Source organism: Sturnus vulgaris, chromosome 3 (genome assembly GCF_052056855.1).
Source record: "Sturnus vulgaris isolate bStuVul1 chromosome 3, bStuVul1.hap1, whole genome shotgun sequence".
NCBI classification, from domain to species: Eukaryota; Metazoa; Chordata; class Aves; order Passeriformes; family Sturnidae; genus Sturnus; species Sturnus vulgaris.
Window position 1 is genome coordinate 26,105,099 of NC_142245.1, and position 17,034 is coordinate 26,122,132.

General features: G+C 38.4%; 1 long non-coding RNA gene across 1 annotated transcript in view; it reads right to left on the reverse strand.

Moving 5' to 3' along the window:
* LOC106857213 (uncharacterized) overlaps positions 1–17,034 on the reverse strand; it is a 280,912-nt gene that overhangs the window by 36,630 nt on the left and 227,248 nt on the right. Inside the window, exon 10 of the long non-coding RNA XR_015802218.1 lies at positions 2,666–2,719. This is a non-coding gene — a long non-coding RNA (uncharacterized LOC106857213). The remainder of the gene's footprint in view (positions 1–2,665; positions 2,720–17,034) is intronic.

Consider the following 17,034-nt stretch of genomic DNA (forward strand, 5'->3'; position numbering starts at 1 on the left):
CAGATTCTTAAGAATGAAAACATCAGCTGAGTCAAACTATTTCAAGACCAGAATATCTAATATATGCTCAGCTTAATAAATGGAAAAATGTGTAAATCTGCTCCTTCTAGAGCATTATGAAATGGCATTACACAGGAGATTGATTTCCAGAGCTCCCAGGAGTATGCACTCTTTTCCTGATGCACATGTCTAAGCACCATTAACACAGTTACCAGGGGGACAATATACATGTCAGTATAAAGTACATGATCAGAACCTTCTGAATTACAACGTCCTAATTAGTGCCCCTGTGTCAATTATCTCATATTCAGGATGTCAAATATTTCATGAGGATTAAATTTCAAAATACACAGTCTCTCTGATATATAAAATCCCAAAAGGCTGCTCAAACATATATCAGTGTTATTATATCACATACACCAGGTGAAAGATTAAACAGTCTGCCATACAGATCTAAAATTTTAAAGCTACCATGCTTTTGGTACCATTTAATTTGGCTCTGCAGTTGCATCCATATACTTTTTCTTGTGGGGATATACCCTGTGCCAAACAGGAAAAAAAACCCAACAAGATTCGGGCTTTCAATCAACATTTTATTTTCCAAAATAGTGCCAGCATTGTAATTCAATACCCAAATTGAACCTCTCTGACCCCTCAGTCCAAAAAGAAAGGGCAGGGGAGAGAAGGAGAGGAAGAAGAAAGGGGCTCTACAATGCCAACGTCTGAGAAGTCTTTGCTTCATCGCACTCTCTTCACTGCCAGGAATGTGTGCAAGCTGGCATGTGAGCATAGCCAGTTAAAAGCATTTAGGCTTTCAGATTAAATCAAACTTCCTCTAAGAAATCTGGTAACACATTAATATTCAAGTTTTAAAACAAACTTGGCCTCCATCTATTAGAGGAAGTAGATCTCCAGGTGAGCAAACTAGCACTGGGCTGATTCTACAGGGCAGAGGAACACATCTAAATTAAAGTCTCTCTGTAGTTCCCCAAACTGAAGTGTTGAATGAATGAATGAAAGAATGAAGATGAACTGGTGAATTAAGACCTAAAATATCTTACACCAAGGACAGTTTTAATGCCTAAAATTTGAATTTTTTAAAAAGTTTAATGTTTCGTTTAACTTGTTAACCTTTCCTTGTCACTTTTCCACAGATGTCTCAATCAAAAAGTAGTTACATAAAACGCTCTAATGAGCAAATTTACTGACTGAAACCAGAACAAAGAATCTTAATTGACTATTCAAGCAAATGCACAGAAAGCAACTTTTGAGGTTATAATTGTAAATATTGTGTCAGAAACTCAGCCCTCACAGTGACACTCATCTATTTGAGATACAAACGAATACCAGCAAGCCTAATCTGCTCATTGTCATTAGAGCACACAATAGAGTACTCTTGGACAAGCAACAACTCAAATATTAGTTCCAGAAATAATTAAGGAAATAATTTAAAATATCAAAGGAAAGAGAATCATGTTTGGCTACAAAGAGGCAAAATATAGCAAATAAGTTGTCTATTACAAAGAAATATCCAGTCCCAGTCAAAGTTTTCTTGTACTCCATTTGTGCTGTAATAGCATATTGAGTTATGCTAAGAAAAGAGCTTAGAAAGAACCAAACGTTGTGAAAATTCAATGCTCTAAACTGTAGCATCTTTTAAGATCTCAGGCCAGTCTTTAGAAAAGAAGAAATCTTAAAAAAAAAAAAAAAAGTCAATTAAACCAGAATGCCTCAAAAAAAGAAGAGCTTTACCCATCCATAAGCTACATTTTACCAAGCAATTTCAAGGATATTTCAAAGTCTAAAGTAAAGTTCCTGCCCTCAATGCTCTCTGTAAGCAGGAAGTCCCTTTATCCCACCCCTGTGGGAACTGTGAACCACTGAAGACAAGAGCTCTTATTAGACACATGCAGAGCAAAAAGTGCAGCATGGCTCCTCCCTGTGCTCTCATCTCAAAGCAGACCCTGAACACAATTCCAACCAGCAAATAATACCAACAACCATTGACAACAAAGTATTTTCCATTGAAACGGATCCCTTTTCTAAATTGCATTTTTCTTACATTTGCTATTTCATACCAACTCTATTAATAAAGGCAGACATAATTTTCATCCTGTATTATCCTTTGCAGCAGTGCCTAAATTCACCAGTTCACCACAGTGTATACTATGCTTTAATAAGCCGGGGTCAACCTAATTTCCTCCTCCTAGTGCTCTCTCCCCACAGCTTCTTCACGTGTTTCAGCTTTACTTTGAAGTGACTTCCTGGCCTGGCATGCTAAAATCCAGAAACAGAGTGCCTATCATTATGACTGCAGTTCATGCCCTGACTAGTCACAGCAGAAGGAGAATTAGACTATAATCTCCTAAACAATGTAGAATCTGTAAATCAAAACCAACCAGCTCTTTTTGGCATGTAGATCAATGAACCCATGTGGGGGTATGAAAATCCAAGAAACTCTTCTAAGGTAAAGTCAGCCTCAGTGTATGAATTCGTTCAGCTTCGATTTTTTTTCTCTCTTCTTCCCCTTTATGCCCTCAAAAGAAGTGTTCAGAAAACAGTTTTTATTGCATCCTGGAAAACAGCAGCTTCTGCTGGATCAGAGGACAAAACAGGCACACACAAGTTTAGAATACAAGAAGTACAGAGATTCAAAACAACCTACCTTCAGTGCTACCCCACCTAGTCTTGATGGTAAGGATGTTTGCATTTCTTTGCTCTAAATATAAAAACAAACAACAGTGGCTGTTCTAATCAAAGGAGTATTAACATGTTGCCAAGAAAATTTACAATGCATTAAAACATTTATACAAACCCTAGAGTTATTTCACTGAAGAAACACAAACTACCATAGCCATGTACAAAAAATATTTGGACAGAGTCAGAGGAATGAACTTGAGCCTGATAGAGTAACATACAGGGGGTTTTTTTTTGCATGGGATAATAATTTCCACAACACAGTGCATGCTGGGTTTCTACTTGTAGAAGCGAAGCCCTATCATGCTGACTGATATGTCATCATGCACAGAGCTTAACTGGGATAGCCCAAGTCCCCCTGACACTTTACAATGTAAGTTAATTAAAACCTCACAGGTGTACAGGGAGCTCACTTCCAGTTGCACATGGGAGCCTAAATATAATCCTCCAAATAAGTGTCCATAAAGGCCAAATTTTTCCTTATCCATCTTAATGAAAGATGTTGAATCAAAGGCTTATGGAAAAGAGATTTAAAGTAAAAATTTTTCTCTGTAGTCCTCTTTGGTTTGTCAGCTTTGATGTCTGCCAGGTTCCTCAGAGTTTCTGGGTTTTTCCCTAATGGCTTCAATGCTTTGGGAAGGGAGAAGGTGACAGAAGCCAATCTGCTGACCACATACACCCAATATGTGCTTCCTAAGTCTTCCTCTTAGTGACATTTCCAAAATGGAAAATTAACAACTACCATAAACAAAAAAAAATCTGTAATCCTAACTCCTCTTTCCACTCAATTTTTCATGCCAACGTGGGCCAGTGTGGAAAGAGAGGGCCTCCAGAGTATCAGCTTTAGTAGATGGGGACACACAGGATAGCGTGAAACAGTTGGAAGGCCAGGTTTAAACATGTAACCTGAAACACTGGAAACTAGAACTCACAGCGGGTCTTAGCAACAAAATCAACAATATAGGCAGCGCATGACATGTGATCACCAAAGCAGGAGCAAGGTTGCTTAAATATAGCCTCTGTAGGTATTAGAATATTTCTGAGAAGTACACATCAAGTGTGAGACAGATGCTACTAATAAGCAGAGCTTTAGACATTTATTTTTGTATTTAAATATCCAGCTATATTTATCTGAAAGACTTAACCATACCATTCTTGACAGAAAGGTATGCAAGTTACTTACTACTGTCTAGACAAAAAGATTTAAAACTGGAAAAGATAAAACCTTTGTAAAAAGGAACATGGAAAAGTGCTTTAAGAATCCATGAGAAGGGCAGTATCTCTGCACTGGAGTCCCCAGAGCACTGGTTTTAAGAGCTTTCTCTGTTGGGGAATTTAGTATATTCACTATTTCATAAACAATTTCCTAATGCTTGTTCTTGAACCTAAATTGTTTGGGTTTAGGGGCAGAGGTTAGTAAGTTATGAAAACTCTAGAAAGCCAGGAAAATCAATCAGTCTTACAGGCAGGAGTGTTGTCTGATGATCATCTGACACTTTTGAAGTTGTGGCCACGGTGTGGTGAACCACTTCAAACTAGGATATAAAGATATGAATCATCTACAGTGAGTAAGCTGTCCCACTTCCAAATTTCCTGAAAAAAAAAAAAAAATCCAGACTACCTGGACACTCACCCTAAGTGTTTGGACAGCTTTAAATGATCCTGTGATCTCAGTGAAGAAAATGTTCTTGAAATGAGTTACATGTTTCACCTCTATTTATAGCATAACCAAAAACCAGACCTGCTAAACAGAGGTTTCCCAATCTCTGCTACAGATATTTGGTACCATGTGGTATATAAAGCTGGAAGGAAGTAGCACACAAAAGCGTTACCACAGATTTCAAGGAGCAGAAAGGTATGAAGAATTTCACAAGCTTCCCTAAATATTCAGAAACCAATATTTTTTTTGGATAGTGCAAATATTTCTCCACCACTACACCCTTTAAGCATTTAATCACCAGCCTAAACAAACAGACTGAAAGCAGTGAAGTAATACTTCAGAACATCAAGTCCCTATCAAGAGAGAGAGCTCTGGACAGACTCAGGAATTAAAATGATACAATCCGTCTCTTGATCACCCCATTTGCATTGCACAGAAGGAATAACCAAAGAGAAAGCCCAGGTGACAAAAAGTCAGTGTGCTGGCTTGATACAGCTCGTGTCTCCTATTCTGCTGAAGCTCAGCTCACGGACACAGTGCACAGCTGTGCCCAGGACACAGGGCTCCCTGTGGGTCTCTTCCAGCCACGAGAGAGAGAGCTGCAGTCCAAAAGTCCAAACAGCAGCAGTATACATAAAGGTGGCGTGATTCAACCATCTCTCTTTTCCAAAAACATTCCATGGGCCGTTGAGTAAGAGCTAACTTTGCTGAATATTCACCCCTATTCCCTGAGTAGATCAAATCACTTCAGAAGCTACAATTTTTGTTATTGTACTCGTACTCACTTGAAATAGTGATCTTAAAATACTTCCTGGCAGAGGTCAATATAAGTTTAACAAAGTTCACACATCATGAATGCTAAGCAATAACTTCACAAAACTGCATTCTTGTACACAAGTAAGTACTGCTCTCATTGATTAGGAATTTTTCCTGTGATTCACTAAATCTCTTCATGGAACTACATGCAATTTGAGATAAGCAAAGGTGCAAAACTTATTTCTGTCTTGGTATAAAATTATAGAAGTTGAGCTGCAAAGTACTTTAAAAGGTCATTTTGTTTGTCCTCAAGGCAGAATCAATCTTTGTGTCACTTGTTACAAATGTACATTCCCGATTGTGACTTCAGCAGCTCTCCATGCTTGGCTATGTTTATGTTTACAAAGGTTTTCCTAATAACTATTCTGACTCTCCCTTGCTGTAATTTAGCTTGTTCTTTCTTATTATGTCTGCCATGAACAAAAAGAACATCTTACTCCTTTCCTTTTTACAACAGTATGGTTCTTTTACATCTTAATTATTGCCCTGACCCTTCCATCTTCAGAGTGCTTAATAACTACAATTTTTCAAGTTCTCCTTGGCTACAGTGCTCCAGAGTCCTTACCAGAATAAATTCCTAGAAGATTACTTCTGCAGGCTGCATTCTGGTTTTCATATACATACTAGCTGGTCACTTAGCTTTTTAATAATTCATCAATTCATGTTTAATTTGATTCACATTCCCAGATCTTTTCCAGAGAACTGCTGTCTATTGTATTACCCCATCCTGTATCTGTGCAGATTATTTCTGCCTAACACTTTTCATTTGTTCCTATTGTACTTAATCCTATTTTTTTCAGATGATGTTTCCAATTTGTCAAAATCATTTGGGATTCTAATTCTGCTTTCCACATGTTCAGAACCACCCTCATCTCCTGTCATATGCAAATTTACTGCATGGAATATTATTCCTTTATTCAGATAATTCATGAGAATATTTAACAATATTTAATTGAGAACAATCTCCTGTAGAAACTCCTCAGTATATTTCAATTAAACAATATAATCAGGTCACTATTACCTAGTTTCTCTTTTGATCCAACTTTGCATTTACTCACAAGACTTCATTTCCTTAGCTTTCTGGTAAGAGAATCATTTAAAAGAGTCCCAAAATGTAAGTAATATAGGAGCTGGAGTCTTAGCCTTTCCTGTGGACCTGTTACCTCATCAGAGCAGGAAGCTAGTTTACTTGGTCATAATTTAGCAAGTTTTTAGGTATTGCTCCTGTCCATGCTGTGTTGTATTTTCTTAGGAATATTTAGAACATTTTTAATTTTTTCAGAGAGATTTTGGTGATTTTCTCATTGAGTATGAACTGACAATCAAATATTGGCATTCAATATCATGCAAATTAATTTTGTGCAAAAATCAAAAGCACTTTTGAATTCCTTGTCGGCAAAACATATTCTTCAAATATTCACAGTTATGGGGGCAGCATCTGTAAGAGGTCTTGAGTAGGCATAGAACCATACATCTCATATGAATGATGTATCTCACTGATCAGCATAGTAGAAACATCCCTGTGTGCTGATTTATGTCTCAGTGCCTCAATGTGGGATAAAGGCCCCCACAAACTATATGGATACCATGTGGTAGGGAATCAGTTATGCTCACTCGGATCACACTCAAAGCACTTATGTCATATTGCTGACTCTTCAGCCACCTGCTCTTGACAAGGAGGTCTGGCACACAGTCTTTGGAGCATACTTGATTTGCTCCAGTCATGCCCTGTTCTGACTATAAAATGAATTGTCATCGTTTTCATATTAATATCTTTTGAATAGCCAGCCCTATCTGTACATATGCATAAATGAGATGGAAAAGGTGCAGAAGACACATGTTTCTTTGGAGGAATAAGTTTTGTGCATCAGTCAGATGGTACAGGCTATCTAAATACACATCTGTCAAATGAAAATTGAGTTAAAAATGAAGTGGCACAATATCCCTGATCAGATTTGCTACTAAAACAGATGATGTACTTTTTATCCGATGACAAGTCATGTGGAAGACCAAGAGGCATTCAGATGTAAGAATCTGATAGAATTACTCTTGAAAATAAAGAGGTTGAATTATTAGATTTTATGAAAAATAAAATCCAAATGCACAATACACATAAACAACTACTGCTTCAACTCCACAGATAACAATTAAAACAAAATCCTCACTAATCCTAACAATGGTTACTATAGCCATTCTGTGCCTAGGTGTGGAGTGTTTCTGCATTAAAAGGAGGGAAAAAAAACCATAAAAATTATTTTTTTTAATGAGCCACATGAGAATATAAATCAAATTGTAGATCAGTATTTACAGGATTTATTGTATTTGGTCAAGAATATTACTGAAGTTTTCTGTTTGCAGATGATTTTGTGCAAAATGTCTTGCTGGAAGAGCATCTTCACTTTTGAAATGATGCTTAAAAACAGTTGAAAAATATCATTTCACAAGTTGTTTAGAGAAAGATTTTCTTTTGAGTAGTCTATTTTAAAATTGAGTTATTACAGGTTTATATTAAATAGCTCAAGTGAAAAAAAAAATTGGGTTTCATACATAGCACATGAGGCCCTTGCTGGCCATTCACTTCTGATGTCATTTATGATGTCTCTGCAAAGAATTAGATGTTCTATGGGGTTCTCTACTTGCAAATTTATCCAGAGTTTCCTTTTCTAGATTTCTATCACCCAATAATCTCATTCATTCAGGATTAAAAATACTTCCTTTAAAAGTATAACATATTCTTAATGAATTTGCAGTAACAAGTTAAAAAAAAAGAAAAAAAATGAAAAAGAGTAATTGTTCTTGAGACTGGAATTGAGACCAAACACATTCATCTGCAGGACTGTTTTGTTGGACATGTATGAATTTCAAAATTTAGTAAATATGGACCTGAAGACAGAAACATCTCAAACCAGAAATCAAAACTACTGAGGTCTTTAAGAAAAATTCATGTTAGACATGGCCTCCAGGACTATCAGTTGCTTCATTGGAGACCAGGAGTTGTCCTGTCAGGAGCAGTGACAGCACAAAAGGAAAATAATCTCAGTACAATTACCAGTCCTGGGGATTAAAAACAAATATATTTCCATGTAGCTATGATTAATCAATATCAATACAGCTAATATTCCAATCTTCGTCTAATAAAATTTAGCAAAACTAGAAAATTTTAAGGAGATCATTTATTACTATCCCTTCCCTCTTTTTACCCTATTACTGTCTACCTGTAAAAGGTTAAGATGCAGTAGTCTGTGGGAACTTCTTGAAGATGACATTCTACTGAACAATAAATGGAAAAAGAATTGACAGATAAAAAAAACGCATACCTGCTTCTTAGTAACTGCCTAGAGCTACAGTGGAACAGGGCAACAGCATTTTTCCCTCACCTCCCTCCCTGCCCCAAATCAAACCAAGCCTTAAAGCAATTTCCTGAAATAGCACTTTTAGCTAATGGGAAAGCATATTATAGGATGCAGGGAGAACCTATAAATGGTAACAAGGCTGAATTCCTCAGCTCTGGACCCCCATAACCTGTTGTTAATCTAGACACTGAGGAAATGGTGGTATGATGATAATTACTTCTCTGTTCCTCCAAAGGAAGTGCTGCCTGGTATACTTTAAATAGAAGGAAAGAATATTGTCTTTTTAGTATTTTTATCATGCATTGTTAAGCCACTGCATTCCTGGGGTGCATCCCAGAGTGATGAAGCCAAGGGTAGTGTCTACCTGATGGATGTTAAGTGGGCAGCAATTTACAGTATGTGGGACTGATGAAATTTATTCCAGTGTAGGTACCAATGGTTCCTGTTGTATTCCAAATACTTGCAACAAGAAAAAAATATATCTCTCAGAAAAATATCAGAACTGCAAAAAAATTTCCAAGAGACTGGCTTTCCATTGATTTCAGCAGGTGATGTTATTAAACAGAAAAATTTCACTTATGGGTACTTCTGGGAAAAAAAACCCTTACCAACAGCTGAAAAGCCCAGAGGTTCTTCAAGACCAGAAAAGGAAGACTCACATAAAATGAGTTTAGAAAGGACTTCAGGTCATGACCCTTACTGCATGAAAAGACATTGAAACTCACTGTTGCAGCCCCCCTCATGTTGTTTCTTCTCTCAACAGGATTTGAAAAAAATAACCTGTTTTTAGCATACTTTACTGAAAGCTTTCACCCACACAGCATTATAAGCATCTTTCTTTTTAAATGAAATAAAAGTATTAAATATATAGGCAAAGGGACTGTTGATGTAGGTCAGGATAGGCCTATATTAACTAGGATACAGATTCCAAACACGATCAGCAGTCACAGTGTCAGAAATGCACTAAACTCACGTCTTGTGGGGTTTACAATTATGCTTGTACAGTATAGAAAGCATTCATGCTGTGAGAAGGTCATACAAGTCTTGACCAACAACAAGTCACAGTGCAACAAAGAGGCTGCTATGCTTTGGTTCTGCTTGAGCAGCTCAAATCTGTCTACAGTGAGAGCATGGCAGGAGAAGCTTTACCTCACAGGAGCAGTGGAAGGTTTTATTGCCTGCAGTGCATATGTGGTTTGTAAGCACAAATGCCTTTGCCCACTTTTCTATGAAGACACCTGCAAACAGTGAGGTGAAAGCAATACAAGGATTCTCAGGTCACAAGGGGCACACAGATGCCTACTCTCCACTTGTCTGCCTTCCAGTAGGGTGACCCAAGCCCTCTCCAAGGTGAGTCTTGAGTCACATCTCGAATCTGTTCTTCATTTTGGAAGATTACCCCTTACCCTTAGCCAAACTTCTACAAGCATCTTTGATCCAGAAGGTGAACTGCAAATCCTGGAAGATCAAAGTTACTCTTAGGAGTAGCTTATTTCTTCCTGTGAATCAAAACTCTGGAAAGTAGTTCATTCCTCTTTTTGTTCCTGTAGATTTGCCTCTTCCCATGGAGACAGATGAGGTGGCTAAAGACAGAATTAGACAGTCAAGTATTTTGAATGTGATTTGTGCAGCCAGCTCTGCTCTCAGGAATCCAGGGCAGCTAATCTTGAAAGGAAACTGAGCACATCCTTCAGAATAAAATACCTGGCACGAATGATACCATTTAAGCTATCTGCCAATAGTTCCAGATTTAATAAACTAATCTAGAAAACAGCTTGCTTTCCCAAACTTGCTGCTTCTCTCAGTCTTTTTGGTTTAATAGCTGTAACACGTAGTGAGCACACAATTGTGGATTCATCATAGATGTAGGAAATGAGAATTCCTAAAAACAAAATTTTAATCATTGTTATTGACATGTTATATATTTTTCTATGAAGTATTTAGTCTCATTATATTTTACAGTTTTACAAACACCACATACACTATTAAAAATAACAGAGAGAGACTATATTTTAGAGGTTGCCTGCAGGTGGCTATCATGTGAGCAATAGACACATTATTGAAGCATTTCCTTTTTGCACGTCTATGTCAGAACAAGAACCACTAGAATATTTAGATTCTTTTGTTGGCTAAAAACCTATGAGATATCCAGCTCTCCAGTTGCTGGCCTTTAGTGAAGACGAGTTACCGTCTTCTAAAATTTTTATGGGCTACAAGCTGTCTCTTAGGACAAACAGTTCCTTTTGCAGGTCAGAATCAAAACCTGTTGCATTAAATTTTACTTGCTGTTGCCATGCCAACATGCTCTCTTTGCTCACACTTCATTTTGCACTCTGAATGGCATGCCTAATAAAAAATCAGGACTTTCCATTTTAGCCATCTCAAATGTACATCTGGACTCCATCCCAGACTGTAGGTTCCTTTAGGAAACATTCTAACTCCAGTTAAAAATACAGTTCTTAACTATTTAAAGGTGGCTAGGCATAGTCTCACAGCAGGACCGAATTTTAACACAAAACACTTTGATAGGAAACCAATATCCATATTTGCTCTTATTGTAGAGTTTGGTAAATCACTAGGGCAGAAAATGAAGTTGTTTTCCAACATGAAGGTCGCCTATAAAACCTACAGGCAAAACATGGGAGAAAAAGAAAGAATCCTGCATCTAGCAAAGAATCTAAAGAAAAAGATGAGCTATGCAGAGAGCATGGGTGTGCTGGAGAGCAATACAATTGCTTCCATGTGAAGATGTCTGAATTTTGCCTCTGTTGATCGTGTAAAACCTTATCCAGCTAATTCTTACTGCAGACACAGGCTGAGCTCTTCTGTTTCCAGTTCATGCTTGGTGCAGGGAGCAAGGCACAGGAATGCTGCCAAGCGCATTCCAGTGGGCAGGGAGGCACTTTGCTTTGTCCCTCACCAAGCTTTACCCCAACCAAAGAAAACAAAGAGCAGGTTTTGAAGACACTGTAAACTTTGCCCTCACAGCTGGAGGCAGAGTGAAGCAGTGGCAGCCAGCAATAAGGGACAGGCGAGAAGAAAACAAAAAGTGATGGCGAGAGACAGCCGCAGCACAAAGGGTTCATTCTGTGCCTCTATTAAGAAGTCTGAAAGTCCCCTACTGGGGAAAAGAAACCATTAAAATGTTCATTAGAAAGAATATTACCTTGGGCATTTATTATTTATTGCAAGTCTTTATAAGCCATTACTCTTGGGATGTATTCCAGTAAGTCCCCATGTACTCCCCGTCCTACTCCAGTCTGTCAGCAGACCAAACATCCCACAACAAGTGCCAGTGATGCTCTGTGGTAGTGGGATGCTCGGTTTACAAGGAGGTTTCTTTTACATACACAGCTATTTGAGCTTTTGTCACTGAATCCATAGAGTATTTAATTTTAGATTATCTAAAGGAAAAAGTTACAACAACCAAAAATAAAAGTGAATGTACTCCACAAAGTTTGTTCAGCAGTGCCAGTGGCTTTAAGAAGAATAAAATAACTTTGGAAGTGCTGGTCATGTACACAGCACCCAACCCATAGTTCCAGCTATGTGTCTGCAGTAGCTTCTCAGCCCCATAATATGAAACCCTCTACCTGGTTCACCTCTAGCGTTTGCTTGTCTTGTTTTTATCTTCTCCAGAATTTGCCTGTAACACAGTTCTTCATTCACCATTTGAAATACAGAGCAGATTGAAAACATACAAATTACATATTGAGGTTATATATTTCTACCTGCACAGCATGAAAGGCAAACACAAAAGACTGCCATGAGGCTCAGCATGTACCCCTACTTTCTCATTTCTTACTGGAAGTAGATACCAACTGACAGCATTCAAAGCTTCCTTTTGTATTTGTGTATTTCTTAAGCCAGACACACCACCAAACATTCTCCCCAGATCCTACTGGAGGGAACATAGCCTGCTGGAGCATGACTTTTCCAAAGGTTCTCCAGCCTCAGTATAGAACCACACTGCTACAGCTGAATTTGCCATTAGCTGATGAAGACTCCCTTATACAGCAAATGCTGCCAGAGTGGCCATCTGAAATGGACCAGGAACAGCTTTAGAGATTTCTCAGCCCTATTTATTATGTCACTCTGCAATTACAGAAATATTCCTACCAGCTGGGGCTCATTTGAATGAAGACTTAGAGTCAAGATAACTCAGAGGTGAAAAAATAACTTTATATTCTCTAAAGAGAACCTTCCAAAGACTTTTGAATACTATCACTTGTGACCTTCACATTTTCAGAAAGTTAGGTTTAACCACTTACTAGACCCTACAAATAGACTAACTCAACTCTAAAGGTATTAGAAGGGCAGAAAACTTAAATCCACAGTGCACCTGAATCTAAAGCACTTGTTACAAAAATCCCTATGCATTTGATATCCTGATCTTCCTAAATTAAGATTGGAGACATCCAATATCAGAGAGATAATAGCTCACATAAACCAAATCTCCTCTAGTGATCTAATCCCAGAAGTATTCCTGCACTCAGGAATTCTTTAATTATGAGAATGTGAACTAGGCTGTCCAAACACATCATGTAGATATACAACGAGCAAACAATAAACAAAATGTTAAACTCCACTTTCATTCTGGGCCAGCCAACAGAGCATTAAACCTAGCAGTGATTCTTTTACCAAGCCATTGTTCAACACAGTTAACATCAAGTAAATACAAATATAGTAAGGTGTATTTCCACGTTTTCAGTCACTTATAACATTAATATAGGGGATGAAGAAAATATGTGCTAAAGTATGGTGTGATGAGACACACTCATAGTAAATCATACGAAGCTTTTTTCCTTTACTCATATGGTAGAGGGTAGATTCTGAGGAAATTTGCTCTCAAGGTACTTAGGGAAAAAATTAAGTGGTTTACAACCAAACAATTTTATTCAGTTTGTCTTGTACTTGGGCCCACTTAGTCATAACTGTTGATTTGACAAAATTCATTATTTTCCTTGAAATAAGAACTACTTTCGATATTGCAAAATAGACTTTTTACTGGATTTTCTTTCACAGCACTGAGCGTAAACACAGTGTCCTAGGCACACAAACAAAAAGGATTGCAATTACCTGGCAATATGGCATCAACTAAGACAAAGGAGTAAAATTTTTTTTCACTTTAATTATAGAATTGTGTTGTTATAGTTTAGCTTGTGGAGTTGGGGGAACAAGTTGGTTCTTTTTGTCTCTCTGTCATAGAAGGAATTATTCTAAACATGGTTTTCTAGCTTCCTTCTTAATGAATGTATTCTTATAAAGGACAGAAATTCTATTTTCTTCATGTTCAAAATGTATGAAAATTTAGTCTAGGTTTAGATTTATAAAATCATCAAACTCAACAGACTGGAGAGAAATAGAATACTTTTCATTATTTAATCTTCATCATCAGACAGGACACAATTCCTAAATTTTGGTGCTCTGTTCTCTCCATACATGTAGGTGCTGTCAGCCAGCCAAGTGCAATTGGAGTGTAAGAACTTCCCTTGACATATGTTAATTGATCTCTGTGTCTAAGAACTTAAGGTTATGATAAGGATATAATAAATGCTTCTGGAACATGGAAACCAGAGTCAATGTAATGTAATACTGTAATGGGAAAAGAAACAAAGAATTTCTGTGCAACGTGTGATTCTGTAAGTTACTATTTGCAACAATTAAAGTCTGGCCTTCCCATGTTTTTTAAAAAGAGGAGTGACTGCACAAAGGTGTCTCATTCTCTTCAATAATCCCACAGTATTCACGGGTTTAATCAGTTGTAAAATATTAGTTATATAGTAGATATCTATCACTTCTGTGTGCCATAGGAATCCCCGGCTAGAGACAGATTCTCCTCTGTCTGTTTTCAATAGATTTCCTCTATTACACCTCCTGCAGTTACTTGAAAGAATTTAATATTCTCACTTCCTCCTAGGTAAATCAAGCCTGTGTTTTTCCTCCTGGAGTTTATTGTCTTTTTCTGTATTCTGTTTAGATGGAGGTCAATGGTTCTGGTCTCTGTTTCCTCCCCAGCTACCCCAGCCCACTGCCACTTTTCCAGGCAGGAAAACCCCAAGTGGCAGTCAGCAGCAAAGTGAAGGTCAGAGATTTCCCTGGCTGTCCTTCCACGCCTTCCCGCAGCAGCCTGAGTCAGCAGTCAGCTCCTCACAGATTAGATCTGCCTGGTCTCTTGAGAGCACGCACGAAAAATAAAACTTCATGACTGATGACTCCTCCGTGAGGCATCCAGTCATTTCTAATTCAGTCCTTCACCCTGGCAGAATTCTTTTCTTCACAAAGTGTTACATTATTTTCTCTTTAATCTGGTTCATGTCCTGTCCCAGGTAGGATAGGATGTGAACCAGCTGCAGTAGGTCTGAACAGAAATTTATATCCATTTCACTTCAGCTAAATTCTTATTTAGATAGCAAACAAGTAGAATTTTATGCACTTTTAACAGTTGGTCTTTTTCTTCAATCTTTTAGCACGTCCTTAAAAATTCTGAGTCAATCCAGATTTCACAACTGTTTTTGTTGTTCTTAAACACAATTTTTAGTTAAGACTCCTTCCACATAAAATATTTTTCTGGAAGTGGAAACATTTGTTTTAAAACCGTAAATCTAAACTTTCGAAACTGAGTATTAATTGTCATTTCCGATTATCTAACATAAGTCAGTTTCCAGCCTTCAAAAAGTGTGTCTTCAGTATTCTCTGGTATTCAGTGGTGTTACTGGTGACTACAGGATATAAGCTTTGAGCAGTAGAGCAGTCTTAGTCCAAAGCCTGTCTTGAAGCATCTGTTTGATGGTTACCCAGCAATAAATATGAGATGCCAATATAGCTCAATTATAAGGAGAAGGCTGGCTGACAAAGCAAGTAAAATGCAGAGTCTTGTTGCAAGGGGTAGGTAATTCTCATGCAAGGTCAATAGATGGAGAACATGAAGGTCTCTGCAGCATTTTTCTGGAATTTCCTTGTTTGCTAGCACAGGTTCAACTGAGACAAAAATGTTGCCACTTCAAAGCACCATTTTTTTATTTACAGCAAGGTGAGGTACCCTGGAGCATACAGCCTCATGCCCTACTGAGGACACAGACACCTGCCCTCAATGTCCCTGGGTCAGTGCTGCCTGTCTTCCAGTGGTGACTCATGGTGGAGTTATGCTCGCTTCTGCTGCTGGGCACGGCTGCCAGGGCAGGCTGGCCAGTCTCAGCCCAAGGGTGGCAACCCCTGTGTGATCACACAGGTGCAATGGAGATGGGATTCATCAGCTGGTCAAGGAAACACGAAATGGAGGAGTGTGCCAGGAAATCATCATTTCCCTAAGCCACAGATCTACTTTAAACTCACTGCTCATCACAGGAAATACTTACTAACGCTTTCTGTGTTCAGGGCCTTCACACATCCCTTTGGGTGAGGATGTTTAGGTCAAGCTCACTTCTTTGTTCCAAAAAAACAGTGTTAATATCACCATTCACCTTAAGCTTTATCTCAGAGGATAGAAGACTTCTGTAGGAAACAGGCAATCAGAACCTTACACCCACAGCGCCCTTAGGATCCCAGACCCGTATACACCTCACTCAGCAGAAAACCCCAGAGTACTTCCAGGTATGCCTCAGTTGTTCTTACCTGAGGTGAAAGAGACAGCTCTGGATTTTTGGGTGACCACTCTGACACACAGCTCAGTGTTGCACCACCAGCACTACCCACACTCCTAAATCGAAGCAGCCACAGCTGCATATTTCTGTGCTCAAACCACCTCTGTCACCATGAACAGAACTACCAAACCCAAACTTTCAGGAGATGTCAAATCAGGGTAGCCCATTCTGTGACTTCTGATGGTGCTTTCACCATGCCAGGACAATCAGTGCCAAAATGGTCTTACTTCTGAGTACTTAAGTACTTTAAACACTACTTAAATTATTTACAAAATTGTGTCTCTGGGATTTCAGAAGCCATGATGACTACAGACAGCCTTGCAATTTTTCAGCCTGAACTGAAACTTAGGCATCTGAGTCTCACTTAAGGGCCTTGAATCTTCCCTTTTCCCAGCACAGATGAGCCTGTTTATGGCTAAGAACTGTACACAGCCTTGTAGGTCAGGCAATGTCAAATGTCTTTCTTATTAAAGTGGTGGAGCAGCCCTGACCACAGATGTAGTGTGGGTCAGCTAGCATTTGGGAGGGTGCCAGGTTGCATATAATTCCTCAACACGGCTCAGAAGTTAGGTAGCATAGGCCAAAACTCAGTTTGTGAGTTTTGAGTGTAGAAGAGTTCAACAGTATGGACACAGGTCTTGCCAGTTGCAAATATATTTAGAGCTAAACCCTCTAACACGGCAGTGAGGGCCAGACACAAAAATCCTTTTGCATCTCAGCAGCTATGTCCCACAGTCCAAGTCAGCAAAGCAAAGAGAAAAAAGTATATGTGTATATTTTACACAAAGAAGGTTTGTCGCATGCTGGGAACTTTCTGTTCTTGGAGACAAAAAAAATTAAACAATTCTGCTAACTACAGGACATA